This window comes from Metopolophium dirhodum, chromosome 7, assembly GCF_019925205.1.
Source record: "Metopolophium dirhodum isolate CAU chromosome 7, ASM1992520v1, whole genome shotgun sequence".
In the NCBI taxonomy this organism is placed as follows: domain Eukaryota; kingdom Metazoa; phylum Arthropoda; class Insecta; order Hemiptera; family Aphididae; genus Metopolophium; species Metopolophium dirhodum.
The window spans coordinates 18,879,108-18,895,340 of record NC_083566.1 but is presented as its reverse complement, the minus strand read 5'-3'; the positions used below and the strand labels follow the sequence as shown (position 1 = coordinate 18,895,340).

At 30.4% G+C, this 16,233-nt stretch overlaps 1 pseudogene; it reads right to left on the bottom strand.

Annotated features, from left to right (window-relative positions):
• Positions 1 to 7,721: 7,721 nt before the first annotated feature.
• Positions 7,722 to 15,821, bottom strand: LOC132949104 (regucalcin-like; annotated as a pseudogene).
• Positions 15,822 to 16,233: the final 412 nt, after the last annotated feature.

Below are 16,233 nucleotides of genomic sequence, written 5' to 3'. Positions count from 1 at the left end.
AACATCAGGTACAAATCGAACAAACATTTTTAGTGAAAGGGCATACACAGATGGAATGTGATACAGTACATAGTGTTATAGAAAGAAAACTTAAAAATAAAGAAATTTACCTTCCATCTGAGTTTATTAGATTAACAAAAGAAGCTAGAAAGCATCCAGAACCTTATGAAGCTAAACATTTGTCACATGATAATTTTTTAGATTTTAAATATCATCATCACTATAAATCCATTCGCCCTGGACGAACAAAAGGAGACCCTGAGGTTAAGGGTCTCAAATATGATACTAAAGCACAAAAAATTAAATACAAATTATCGTTTGATGATGATTATAAAGATTTACCACAACGAAAATCACAAATCAAAGACCTACCGTTAATCTACCCTAAGTTATACAAAGAACCGATTCCACTTACTAAATCTAAATGGGATGATCTTCAAAAGTTGAAACCGTTTTTACCTATATACACACATCCGTTTTATGATTCGTTACCTCATGCCAATGAACACAAACCAAAGACTGGTAAAATATGACATTTTTATGTTAATATTATATTATTATTATTATTATTATTATTATTATTTATATATTATATTGTTGGTTATGACAATTTATATTACATTTTATTGTTATTTTATTTTAATTATTATTTAATTTTTATACTGTTTAATATAAGTTACAAGATGTTAACTATTTTAAACTAAATTTATAACTATTTTTTTTTTTAAATATTTTTATTAAAAGACTATTAAGTTTCTAGTCAAAAGTCATGAATTTCATTTTATTTGTTATACTGTTTTTATTGTATTATTATAATGATAATAGCTGTATATTTTTAATTCGTTAAAAAACAATAAAGAATGTTTGATTTATAGCCGTACTTACTAAATTAATTAGGTACCTAACCAATTAAGATATCATACAATTTACAAAATAAATATAGCAGGTTATAAGAAAAATAAAAAATAAATATGGACAGAAATAACTCGTATTACCAAAAAGGAGTGAAACAATAGCTTGTATCTCCAAAAGCAATTCCACGTATATCCAAAACAATTTACTAATAACACGTAAGTACCAGATATCTAGAAATTTTTACAGAAATTGGTTTTTTTTCTGTTGAGTAGTCATATAACACGTAGTACTAACTTTAACTAACAAAATTAATTTTACATATAATGTGCAGTCAACATAAAATAGTTTTTTCACTCTCCTGAAAAATGTTCAAAATGGAGATACGTGTTGTTTACGTATAGGTAACGCAATGTAGTATTTGAAACTGATAGTGTAACGATAATCAGGTAAAACCAAATTTTTTAACACAATATTATATTCTTAGGTTTCATTTATATGTTGTTGAGTGGCATGCCCAGTGGGTGGGAGGTTAGGGGTTTATTACTAGTTAGAGGGGGGGGGGGAGTATGCAAGGTGTACATATGCACCAACTTTTTTTTAAAACGCCTTCTTTAGCCTACCAACAATAAATATAAGCGCCGATATACCTTAGTGTTTTACATTATAATAAATATTTTATATTTTTTCAGTGTTGAAAAAAAATGTGTTATACTATAATGTTTAATTTCCAAGAATGTTTGATGTCGTTTTGTGGTCCCACAATATTATAATTAGGGCTCGGATTTATATGTAAATACATATTTTCTCTGCGACATGATAAACTAATTTCGGCAAGTGATAAATTTGTTTCACAAGATTTTTGATAAAACGAGCTATATTTGGTTTTACATATTTTTACATATTTTGTCATAAATACATGTTATTATATATTTTACAACTATTCAATTTGTTCTCACATATTTAGACAATTATACTGTTTTAATATCTTTTCTTCAGAGTTCAGAATTATTGAAAGGTTATCATGACTATATATTATATCGACGATCTTTTGAATTCGAAAATTTTAAAGTGCATGTTATTATTATAACTGCAATCAAGATAATTAGATAATTAAATAAATAAATAATTTTTATTACATTTTATTTGATTATTAATTATTATAAAAATTTTACGACAAAATCGGCGATCTTTTGGATTCGAAAATTTAAAAATGATTGTTATTAATTGTAATCAATATATTAAAATTAATATACATTTTTATTACATTCTATTATACCTATTATTAATTATTATTATCATTTTTTTTTTTTTTTTGATAATATACATATTTTGAATTCTTTAGCACATATTTATGTTCATATTTTTGTTGTATAAATACATACTTTGGTTATATAAATACACATAAATCCGAGCCCTAATTATAATTGATAAAATTATAACACAAACATTGTGAAGAAGGGTACCCATAAAATAAATTTCTGGTTTTATTAAGCTAGTTATATTATATATTTTGAGTATGCAGGGAGAAAAATTTGTATATTTTATTATAAAGGTGTTTTATACCGATACATTAGATACGATAGAAGTGTCGCCATCCCCCACCCACGGGACATGGCAAATACCTACTGGTGCCCACTAAAAAATCTGCCAAAACCAAAACACACGTGTTTAAACTTACAGTACCCTCCACCACAGTAAAACCACCCAATGGCCTAAGTTGCCACGGGTTAATGAATAAAAAAAAAAATTTTATAGATCTCATAGGCAATAACAACTCTTGATATGTGTTCGATTCGTTAATTTGTAATTTTAGATATGGTTTTAAGAGATGTTTTAGGAGTTATAACCATACTAAATACAACTCTACAATCAAAGACATTAGGGAGGGCCGAAATGATTATTAATACATATAATATGCTATATAACGGTTTACCTTTTTTAGCTCTCCCAAGATTTGAACTCTAGTTGCGCCACTGTCCATCAAACGTCTCTACAAACATAAATATCAGAATATAAACCAATAGTGTTAATACGTATTCCACTTTAGCAAAATAAAAGCAAAAAAGCGACCACTCGACGATTACTTGAGCGGCCTTTGCTCAAATACGTGACCGATGATAACGGTGATTACAGCTCATCGCAGTACTCACGCCCTAAAATAAAACACAGTTATTTTTCACAACATATACAAATTACTGGAACTACCTATTAACTCATGTACAGTTAATATGTCTTACTTACATATATTATTTTTTCTCAAGAATGCATATATTAGCATTAGGATGAACATTTTGAACAATATTTTATATGGTATATATGCCTCTCAAAAGTATTTATTGATTAAGAACCGTTTATAATTTATTTTAAGTTATGAAAATATTTAGGTTTCCAAAATGGCATCTTTACGACCCTTTTATTATTTATGAGTCACATTTATCCCTCGAGAGTCGAGACCGCTCAGTTTACTCCTGTACTGGTCTATAAAGTATAAACACATTAAATTTGACTTTCACAATTTCTTTGTTTTCTATATACTATTAATTTAGTTTAGAAACGTTTAATTTAAAATTAATTGTAATAACGCTGGTGGTAATCTACCATTGTCTCGCTCTTATATTAAAATAGTGCTCAAGAAAATGGATCTAGTTATTCAATTACGTAGGAAACCAAAGTGAATTTGAACCTAAAATGTAGACAACTAGTACATATTTTCGAGTATATAATCTAGTTACATTTTAGTTGAACATCTTAGCTATTTTCAGCTATTGTAAAGTTTATTTCCTCCACAAAAAAAAATTAACATAAGACAAAATTCACTTATACCTACACGGCTACACATAATATATATCAGAGTTGGATTAGGTCACCGGCATACCGAGGCCCCGGTGATCCACTGATTAAATTTGTTATATACATAAATATTTTTAATTGATGCTATATGTTTAATACTTGTTTCCGCAATCGCAAAATATGTGTGCTAGTGTGCACTTTAGTCGAACATATTATATCGGTCGCCGTCTGCCTATGATAAATGATAATTTATTATTAGACATTTTCCCGAATGCGTTCGGCCGACCACCGACCAAATTCAATGCGCGCGTCACAGAAGACTCATAAAAGTATATAGAAAATTGGATTTAAAAAATTAAAAAATTAAAATAATTAGACCAATAACAAGTACCTATGACACAATTAATAAATGTATAAAATGCCTTGATAATAAAACCTAATAATCTTAATTTTGCGTACTATGTTCTCTATTGTGGCGAGCATTTATACATTTTAATAGGACCAATTTAATAAGTAAGTATGTAGAATGTACAAACACGTCGGGATTTATTACAGTGACTTCCTATAAAATTATGGTGTTCACTCAAAACATATTATACAGTAAGGCGATTTTCCAACTGTTTTTATTTGACATTTTTGGGTCGATTGCTACATTCCCGCCAATCATGTGCATAATATATTAATATAATATGTAATTTAACCGTCGTAAATTATAATAATAATTTATTAATATTGTAGAAAAGCTTCTGTAGGTGGGCGATAAAAAAACATCGTTTTTTAAGACTACAAGTTTGACGTGTGGATGATCGGCAATCAAGCAAAAGGGATCTTTTGTGCAGTCGTGTCATACACCACGGCCAGATAGAAGATATAGCGACGAAGTGCGATGGGCTGGGATGGAAAAGGAAGGTTTACGAGCTGAACATAAATCTACGAACGGGGGCGTTAAAATTACAATTTTTTCATCAAATAAAATATAATGTTGTGGGTAGCGGCCGTTCTCTCAATAGACGACGTCACTGTGGCGTTGTTTACCGTTCCATTGATAGTTGTCGTCGCGGTGGTGTCTATAGATTTAGACGTAACCAAAGTGGTCTCTATTGTGGTGAAGGTTGTGGAATTTTCCGGGGCTTCAATATGAGATACGGGAAAATTTATTTTATCGGACAACATTCTCGCACTGGGTTTGGCTGGACTTGATTGATTATTTGCAACCGGATTCTGCCGGACATTTCACGTTCACTGAAGTAACGACAAAAAAACGACAAAGACGGAGGCCGGAATCACGTGATAATACCGAATTTTCATCGTGTAACTAAAGTATTTATTACACACGATAATGTATAGTCTAATAATGGACGGGGCTTTTATATTTATTATAGGTATTAAATGGAAAACTTTAATGTGCCTGTTAAATTATCGTATATACTATCAGAAGACACCCAATGAACTTGCACGGTACAGGCGCATATCACATACTGGCTTCGAAATATCACTAGTTAAACCTACCAACTCAAAAGTATCTGACCATTTTCGCAATCCATCAAATGTACGCATCATTAATATATACTTATATTTAAAAATATCTAATTTGCATTTTATTATAATATTATGATTTATGTTTATTGATACACTTTCATACAGACAAAATATTTATTTATTTATATTTTATGGTAATGTGAGTTTTGTAGTTATTTCATAGTTTTAACTGTTTAATTGCATATACGATATCGTATATAATTATTTATGTTAAAAAAAGAGGTTCTATTTTGCATCTCCACATGAAACTACTTAAGTAATACAAAAAATCACAAGAGTTTGAAAATATGGGCTTTGAGTATATTAAATTTATAAATTCTAAAAATCAGATTTTAAAAAACTGCATTATTGAAGTAAAAAAGATGGTGCACATGCTTGGCGAATCACTCTGTTATATAAGCCCTGAACTCGTAACCACGAGACTGCGTCAATCTTATTCGTCTCGAACTATTGGTTTACAATCTCTGGTAGACGTCGTGGTGTGTCCATCCGTACAAATGTCCACGTAATCGTATCTACTTACAGGAGCGATGATAATATCTGCTGACATTGTGTATTATAGGCCTCCTGGAGTTTGATCGCCTTGTCTAAATTGGCCAGTTCACCAGGCTATCATCAATAGACGTCGTCGTGGTCGCGTTGTTGGTTAACTCGCTCTGGGTTTGGCCCAGTGTTGAGTTTATCTAGATAAATATTCTTTTATCTTTTATCTAATCTAGATAAATAGAGAATAATAATTTACAAGTTATCCAAGATAAAAATCACCGTTATCTAGATGAACTTATCCAGATAATTTAATTTATTAAACGGATTTTATTTGTTATAATTTATAGGTAGACAATTAAGTAATTTATTAAGTAGGTAGTATTTACTAATAACTATCGACATTTTCGATAACATACTATTAAGTTATTCTATAATTTCTATATTGCTATGAACTTACGGAGAGTGCCATAATCCAATATAAAAAAATTTATCCGATAATTTATCTTTATAAAAAAAAAAAATTTCATCTTTATCTAGATAAATAAATAATTTAGTTATCTTTATCTTTATCTAGATAAAATTATATTTATCTCGGCTCAACACTGGTTTGGCCGGACTCGACTGATTATTTTCAACCGGATTCTGCGGGACATTTTTCGCGTTGGCCGAAGTAACAATGGCAACGGTCGCCGATACCACGTGATCAAACCGAATTTTCATCGTGTAACTTAAGTATTTATTATACACGATAATGTATAGTCTAGTAACGGACGGGACCTTTATATTAATTGGTATGGTATTAACAGTATTATACATACTATACTGGCGTGTTTAAAAGTTTATTATTATTATTATTTTTTTTTTTTGAGCACGGCAATTATAGCCATTAACCACTGTTTTCTGTTTGTAAGTTGGAGGATTGGAGGAATGGTTAAAACGGTTGGTTGAAACACGTTTGTATGTGTGGCAAGTATTTGTAGCTAAAATCCCGGGTGGTCACACCGGCCGATACGTACACTCAGAGCGTTTCCATAGTTGGACCGAGCCACACCGCGCAACAATTGATTATTATTGTCTTATTTGTTTATATTTCTAGTTAATCAATATTACCTATATATGATTTATTTTATGTTGCCTATTGAATAACAAATAGCAATACAAGTATACTTTTTGGTCAAAATCGGATAAAAAAATCTAAAATTATCTCAAAATCTAATCCAATAAGCTACGACATACATAATCCGCGACAACGCAGTAATATCAGAATATTTTTAGATTTTAGTGTTTAAAAATAAAATATTTATTAATATTAAAGCGCTTTTCGTGATTCTTAAAATACACAAATTTAACCAACTTTTTTAACTAAACTCGACGCCACTATAGCAATATAGGGATAACATAAAATAACTACATAACTCGGGGAGAGTCCTCAAAGAACGCACTCGTGTTGTAGCCTGCCAAGGATGTGTGGATCACGATCCTTCTAGTTTCTAATATGTCAAACGATAATTATTAAAAATATTATGTCGATGTTGCTGTAAACGGATGTTATATAGTTAGTTTAACTGCAATATAAACGCGGGACGGTGTATGCAGCGTACAATATAGGTTTTGGTTAGTTGAAGATATTCAAATTTTAAACAATGCAGAGTCGTCGCCAATAGCATTAAATATTTTACCAGGAGTTTTGACAAAAATAGTTAACAAAATATAAATCAGATTAAAACTCTCGAATGTTGATGTTGAATTGTGTATTGTTTATATATAATATTTAAGTGATGAACTGCAGTATTAAAAGTAGGTACAACTATCATAGCGATGATTATTAAAATTACGTTTACAATGTTTACGTATATAATTATAACATTATATTATTATAATATAAATAATGGTTTATTATTATAGATCAAACGGAGATACAATCAAAATTCGAAAAATTAGTTTAACATTAATACAATATTAGTAGCTAAGTATATAATAATTACTTATAATAGTTTGTACATCGTCGTACGTCATATTATTTCGCGAAAACCATCGACAATATTAAACTTTTACAAAAGGCGAAAACATTTTTCGCGAACACGACGATTCGGCATACCACGAACACCAAGACCGGACACTTATAAGTTATAATACCTTTCCCGTCATAGGATATTCGTTGAGTTCTTCTGGCGTCACGCCGAAACTAATTGGCGCCACGTACAGCTTGTCCGGTCGAGGACCACAAAACGTGACCGACGAAACTATTTTGGCGAGTATATTCAGCTTGTACAGCAACTTTGCGCTGGTGCCACTCACGTGCAATGCCTACCAAGTTCATTAGAACAATTTATAACAATAACGTTTTAAACATATTTGTACTTCATATATATATATGTTATAGCCTGTAGGTGTTAAACTATAATATTATTATACCTGAGAGCCGTTGTTATTGGCGATCCAAAGATTACCGTTTGTGTTGATCGTCATTCCGTCGATGAGGACGCCAGGTACTACTTGAAGTCGTAGAACCTTCTGCGGTTCGCTGTCAGATAAACCAAGTTTCTCGCATCAATAATCTTGGAAGATAAGAACCATAGTTATCATTATATAATCAATGCATAAACAAAATTATGATAGTTACAAATGGTCGCCGTGGCGGAATCATAGTCGAAAAGTGCTATTATGATGTCGATGTAAGATATTTGTACCGAATAAATAATTATATTTTAGAAACATAGTAATTAATATACCAAAGTTATTTTTTTTCGAAATCTACATAACTTTATATCTATAACATAAAAATGAATCGCAAAATGCGTTGGTAAGCGCATAACTCAACAACGCCTGGACCAATTTGGCCAATTATTATTTTTAATGTTCGTTGAAGTCCAAGGATCGTTTTTACAGCGAGAAAAAAACGAATAATTGCTGGGAAGACCCTAAAAACAGTCCTTTTCTTTTTAAAACAGCCCTTACTATAATATGGATAATATAATATTGATCGTCTCCATGGCAATGTAATCACTGATCAAGAACATCATCTATGGTGTTCGATTATTCGTGAGCTCTCTGTTAATGAACGATTAAAATTATAATGATTTGTTAGATGAACAATTTACAATGCAAATTAAATTAAATTAAATTCGTATATCGTGTTTTGTGCAGAGTGTTAAGTTACCTATGATCACTAATTATTGCATGTGACACAATAATTTATATTTGATATGCCTCCTATACGACGAAGCAATTTAGGTAGAAAACCCCGAAATGCTACAAACCAAGGTAATTACCGATCTAACCAAAGTGCACAAGAACGTGACGACCGAAATGAACGTGAAATAATTCGGATATCACAAACGCGTGAAGCGCGAGCGTGACATAAAACTAATAATCGCGCAAGTTTGAATCGAGCTGCTTTCAGTTACGATGTGTCAATTGACTACAGTAATTACCACAGTGTTGTTATTGGTTCTATAAACTCGGTTTACTCATATTGTAAGGCTTTGAAATACAAAAACGAAGCCAATGGATTGTGTTGCACAAATGGTAAAGTGAAATTGATACCATTGAGCATTATTTACATCCAATTTATTCCTTCGTCTAGCATTCGAGTATGGGCCCGATATTAAATATTACGCTCATTCGAAAGTAGAGATTGGTGCTATGGACAGGGAATGTCCGCATTGTAATGAGCTTAAGTTCAAAAATGATCCAGCCGGTATGTGTTGCGCGTCAGGAAAAGTGCAACTACCGGAAATTGAAACACCACCTGAAACTACTGAAACACCACCCACGGTTTACTTATTGGTACGGATCCAGATTCTAACCTGTTACTGAAGTCAATTCGAACATTCAATTCATGTTTCCAAATGACATCGTTCCGAGCAATAGAAATAGTTAAAACTAATGCTGCAAATGGCCAACAGTTTAATTCAACGATTTTTATGAAATTTTATATGCATATTCAGTAGGTCTTTGAATCAGCTACTATCTATTTTTCATACCCCTAAGTGAGTGATAAGGGTTGTCCCGAAAAAAATAAAAATAAAAATAATAATAGGGTATTATATATTGGTTGCTATTAGTTAATAAGGCATGTTTGTTGATTTGTATTATTATTTTTTGTCAAAATATATACATAAAAAATAATGTTTGTGTGTAGATTAGACCTCTGGGAAGAAGATAGGCTAATTTAAAAAGGATTAAATTTGGTTTTTTTTTATTCATCGGATTTTAGTACGGTTAGGTTAGGTTAGGATTTTGTATTAATTGATTATATTAATCCACCGTAGGTGGAATTAAGTAAAAACGACAAACTTGGTATAACTTTGATACTTTAGAGTTAAATCGTACACTTATGTACAAACAGCACGGGGTCCGCGATCTACCGCAAATAGATTGCCTACCTGATAATATACTGCTGCGAATTAGAATTTTTATTCCGGGCAACAGAAAAGTTAAGATAAATCTAGAACATCATACACGTAATATTAAATAACGCATTGAACAAAGTTTGAGTCATATATAGTTGTACATTTAACGGGTAACGAAGTGCACGGGATCAGCTAGTTTATTATAGAATTGATTTAAGTTTAATTAGTTAATAGGATTACTATTTTTTTAAATAGTAAATTAAACACTACGAAAATGGCAGAGTTGTTACTATGGTGAAAATTCATCAATTGGTCTCAATTGTTTATGTTACTATGAAATAAGTTGTTTAATATAATTTGTTTGTTTATTTTCAAAAGCTTATTAAGTTATGTATATTTTATAAAATTGTTTTGTTACTAAGAAAGTTCTAAGTCTGATTGATTTAAAATATATTAATAAGAAACTTAAATATTGAAATGAAATTACTTATTTATCTAAGAAAAGTTGTTGTAAGAATAAAATATATTAATAATATTAAGAAATTTATTTATTTATTTATTGAGTTTACGCCTGGAAGGCACAAGTACCTACTGATATATAACGAATAAATTACTCAAATGTACAAAGATACAGTAACAAAATATGTGATAAATAATAATAAAAATTGGTAATAATAATAAAACAGTGGAACTTAAATAAATATATGATAAATAACACTTTAAAATAAATATACACAGATATTTCATTATGAAATAATGAATAATAATGATAGAAATTTTCAACCGACGGTCAAAGTGGACATTGACTATAGGTACTGACTAGAGGCCACTGTATTTTTTTTAAATAATAATAACTTATTATGTATTTGCTTAAAATTGTAGCTGATTACAAATTATAATTTCTGACATGTTTAAGTACACAATCTTGAAGGTTTCATAAATAAATAAAATCCTAAAGTGTGACACTATAATATGATGAACCTTAGGGTTGCCACTTCCAACACCTTTCCCCTACATCGCTCCGCTGTTAAACGTGTATTCCCACAAGCAACTATCTGACCGTTTTCGCAGTCCGTTGAATCACAGAACAAATTTATATAGAAGCAACACTGCTTAATAGCCCACAGATAGGAGTGTGACGTCGATGTTAAAACGATTAACTGGAGGTTTGGGTGTGTTTTGAACGATTTTTTGAACAGAATAAACCATTTCGAAATGTATGAATTGTTAATTAAACTAATTTCTATTAATGTATGATTATGTATTTAAGTCTATTACACATAAAAATTATTTCGACTACTTTAAAAAATTGCCTAAAACCCAAAATCGAAAAAATCCATTTTGAAAATATTAAAATGGTATCAATTATTGTAAACATTATGATATGGGCCGTCAGCTGATTCTGATAAATATAAAAATAGCAGTGGAAATGTACCCTATTTTTTCAAAAAGCATAAGGAATCGGGAGTGTCAATCCTTCGTTAAAATGTATACTCGTCACACCTATCTTTAAAAATGTTAAATATTTACGAAAAAATAACATACGATATACATTTTATTATAATATTATGTTGATGTATTTATTGAAGCTCGTTTTATAAATATATGAAATTTTATATTTTTATTATAAAAATTTGCAATGCCATAATATATTATTATATACTTACGGTGAGTCGGTACGTAAGTTCAAAAATCGTCTGAGTTTAATACGTAGATAAATTAATAAATCATTACATATATTGTAAATAGTTTTGTATAATTATTTTAAAGGACTATTATTATTCTTACTTCTTATTACGTTATAAATTTTAATAACTCAGAAACAACTCATTATAGTTTTGATGCAGGTATAAGTGTATAAGGTATAACTATAAATGTTAACATTTTCTAAACAATTATGGTATTCAGAATCTACAGTAAAAAAAGTTGGTACTCGTTCAAAAAAGTTCGTATCACCACAGAATACTTCTTAAATGGTTAAAATATCGAAGTAGGTACTTAAAGACGTTATGGTCCTTAAGTATACATAAAAATGTCAAATACTAGAGTTAGAATTAATTGATTATTAAAGGAAAAATGGGGGTTTGCATGCTTGTTAAATCACTCTGAAGTCTGAATGGGTAATGGGTATATAAAAAGACAATTTAAACTCTGAATTTCTTGTTACCAAGGTTATTGTTATTGTTATTATTATTTCTATTATTAACATAAAATCTATATATATAAAAATAAGTGTACATTTTGAATAAATTTTATAACTCAAGATCCCCCAAACCGATTTCGATAAAAATTTCAGTACATATTAAGATTGATATTTAGATGGTTTCTGTGAAGTTTGTACGCTGTGGGATAAGTGGTTCTTGAGTTATGGCCTCTTAAGTGCACACCTGGCGACATGGCCAAAAACAACAACAACGTCTATACAATTATTTTTATCTATATATTAACCCGTAGCAACCATTAAAAAACAAAAAATGGTATCGTAAATCTCAAAATTCTTGTTTAAGTACCTACTGGAGGTGATCACTTCCCTTTTTAAATTAGCCTATGACACTCACAAACAATGTGGCTTTGTATAAATGAAAGAATTTTTGAAATCGGTTCAGTAGTTTCGGAGTTTATCCCGATTCCCGAACATACAAACAAACGCTATCATTTTATATATTAGTATAGATAAAAATGAATGTTTGTGTGTAGATTAGACCTCTGGGAAGAAGATAGGCTAATTTAAAAAGTGTTAAATTTTTTTTATTCATCGGATTTTAATACAGTTGCGTTAGGCTTTAATTGATTATATTAATCCTCTGTAGGTGGAATTAAGTAAAAATGACAAACTTGGGATAATCTTGATATTTTATAGAGTTAAATCATACACTTACGTACAAACAGCTCGGAGTCCGCGATCTACCGCAGGTAGATTGCCTACCTGATAATAAACTGCTGAGAATCAGACTTTTTATTCCGGGCAACAGAAAAGTTAAGATAAATTTTGAATACCATACACCATACACCGAAAATTAAATAACGAATTGAACAACGTTTGAGTCATATAGAATTGGTACATTTAACGGGCAACGAAGTGCCAGCGGGATCAGTTAGTATAAATATATATGTCTTTAGGCTGGATTCAACATTTTTTGTTTCCGACTGATTTTCCGTAAGCTTTTTTTTGCCATGGTTTCTTATTAACAAAACCATATTTATGATACAAAGATTTTCCTTGTCGTGGAAAATATCGAGTAACATGCTATACAATAGTTTTATTATTATTACTTAATTCATAGGCGTGTCTACTAGGACTACTAGGCGGCCCCTGAAATTTTTGAAAGGTGCTGGTCAACCGAGTTTTAAATCAGAAGGGTCACAACATTTATTTATTTTTTAAAACTTGATTTTTTTGTGTATATCATCATAATTACCATTTGGCATTTACTTACAAAGATATGTTCAACAAAATTAGGTAGATAATATCTTTATTTAACATGTATTGTCAAATTAATTTCCTGACTTCGGAAATCGGAAAAACCTACTATAAAGACTTGAGACAGACGACGACGGTACGGTAAGCATATAGGTATTATGTTTGATTTGTAGCTAGGTGGTGTAATCCAAGGCTGTATATGAATAATATTTCTGAAGTTACTGTAAATTATTATTGTAAATAGATAATTTAGACTTTTTTTAAAATTATTTAAATATTTCACTGTGGAGGTGGGCTTAAAAAAATACGGCTTTGGGTGTATAGTGCTTTTTTCGGTTCACTAATAAGGTCATTAGCTAGGCTGCCCCTGCCGATGAAGTCTGGTCACGCCTATGTTATTAAGACTAGGTATATTATTGTTGTTATTATTCCAATATTCTAAATATACAATATATACATGGGTAATTCATCTAAGTGTCAATACACTCATTATTTTGAAAAGTTTCGACTTTTTTGAAAATATAACTTACATAATGATATGTCATTTCAAAACAACATTTTTGAAAAAAAATGATATTTTTACTATTTTATGGTTATAATTTCAATCACCATCAATTCAACAAAAAACGAAACAGTTTTGTGCCAAAATAGCATTGTATATGCCAACGTGCATTGAAAAATCCCAGCTCAAGTGATGTCTAATCAAAGTATTGTTGCTATGTTGTTACTGATTTCGAAGCTGATATTTTGTTCTGGTTCACTTGGTGGACTGTCAAAACGGTCGTTGGCAATCAGCTTTCATGAATGGAAGTTGTTCAATGTCTTGCACTCACGTACACCATTGTAACGATCAGAGCGACTAACAACAAAATACTAATTGAACAATTATTCATCGTTTCACATACGATTATAATAATATGTGACTTTTTTCGAATAAATACCAAATGAAACGATTATAGCTAATACTGTTAATAGTAATCACGAACAATATTCTACTAATCTGCTATGTTTACTGGACTAAAATCGAACACAAGACTGTTTTAAGATGATCACTACCGAGTAGATACGCAGAGTATTTTTTAATTATTTTTATTATTTTATTCGTCGTCTAAACGTCTTAAGTTTAATTAAACTTATTTATGTACGTGCCTCACCTCTTGAGATTTTTAATATAAAATATATCATTATCTTTTCACTAATAGTTGTATTTTAATATTAAGTATTATTCTGTGTTATTACTCTGAACCAAGGTGTATCAATACACCTTGCTCTGAACTTAACCCATTATCTATTTAATATTATGTTGTATTTGTTATTGATTTAACAGGTGTCCATTGATCAAAGTCTGTACAAATAACAAATTCCATTCAGATCAATAATACCTAGATACTTTATCTCTATTCTCTATATTCCGAACCGAATGAACTTCGTGTGAAAATGTATTGGTTGTACACTTGTACAGTTATATTTTACACGCATTTGTTTTTTTTATATACAGATAAAATACAAACCTTAAAACGTACATACCTATATAATATGTTAATCATAGATTTAAGTCTCAAATAACATATTATAATTAATATTATTATTATTTTGTTATAAAAATATACTTTTTTTACTTATGAGTTATGAATACTTATGGTTATCTATCAAAGACTGGCTAACGTGGTGCCTAGTCCAACAACGAACAAACATTGTTGTCCGGCGATCGGGATCACAAAACTGACTTCTTCGTCTAAGAATAAATTTATTATAAACGGATTAAGGTAAACAAACTATATATAATTGAGTGAGTGGCCGTGGACCACGGTGGGTAGTGACCCTAAATGAATAAAAACAATATATTTAATAATCCAACCGGTAGCTAAGTGTAATATAGTGAAATACTAGGTACGAAAATACTAAATAGTAAATAGATTGGAATATTGGGGATGTATAAAATTGTTGCATTTTCAATGTTTCAAATAAACAGTACTTACAATAAAATTAGTTCAGAACATTACATATTATTATATTATGATTTATGATAAATTAGGTATAAATAATAATATGTATTAGTAAGTAGTCAATAAATGTATACCTATAGTTGAGATAAGGTAGTTATTATGTTTTATTTGTTTCATTTATTCAGTGGCTATACCTACAGTATATATTATGTCGCATCCATATCGCGTTAATGTATAAATTTCCCGAAATGGAACCCGGTTTCTCAACTTAACATAATTCACTTCACTAACCTAACCTAACCTTTTTTTTTACATAAAATGGATTATATTTCGTGAAATGGATACCTAAATATTATATAATTCACAGATAATGGATACACAGTTATGGTATTGATCCGTGAAAGATTTAGGACTTTCACTTAGGTCCATTTCAATGGCCCCCCCACTTTCGAAATTTGAACTTCTGACCACGCCAAACGTTTGTGCATCGTTTGTGCAGAAATGTGCACCAAGTCCAATCGTTTGTGCACAAAAACTGAAAGCTCTATCCCTAAAACAAAATGGGGGGGCCATTGAAACGGTAGCCCCCCACATTGAATATTTGGATTTTTGAATGTGCCAAACGTTTGTGCATCGTTTGTGCAGAAATGTGCACCAGGTCCCAGCGTTTGTACACAAAAACTCCCAGCGCTATCCAAAAAACAAAGTGCGGGGGCCATTGAAACGAGACACCCTCTTTTTGGAAAATTGAAATTTTTAATGTGCCAAACGTTTATGCATCGTTTGTGCAGAAATGTCCTTAAACAGCTCAAAATAAGTCAAAATATTTGGAAAATGTTAT